We start from the raw sequence: 447 nt of genomic DNA on the forward strand, positions 1-447 counted from the left end.
TGCAGTGAGCCATGATCATGACACTGCACTCCAGCCTGGGTGAAAGAGTGAGACCCTTACTCAAATAATAAGGCCGAGCACAGTGGCTCATGGCTGTAATCCCAACACTTTTGGAGGCCAAGGCGGGTGGATTGCTTGAGCTCTGGAGTTCGAGATCAGCCTAGGCAACATGGTGAAACCTCATTTACGTATATATATTGCTTGGGTTCCTGGGCTCAAGTGACTCTTCTGCCTCAGCCTCCCTAGTAGCTGGGATTATAGGCATGCACCACCATGCCCAACTAATTTTTGTATTTTTAGTAGAGATGATGGGGTTTTACCATGTTGGCCAGGCTGGTCTCAAACTCCTGAGCTGGTCTCAAACTCCTGATCTCAAGTGATCTGCCAGCCTCGGCCTTCCAAAGTGCTGGGATTACAGGCATGAGCCACCACACCCACCCATCTGTA

The sequence above is a fragment of the Trachypithecus francoisi genome, unplaced genomic scaffold, assembly GCF_009764315.1.
Source record: "Trachypithecus francoisi isolate TF-2019V2 unplaced genomic scaffold, Tfra_2.0 Lachesis_group10, whole genome shotgun sequence".
Taxonomy (NCBI): Eukaryota; Metazoa; Chordata; class Mammalia; order Primates; family Cercopithecidae; genus Trachypithecus; species Trachypithecus francoisi.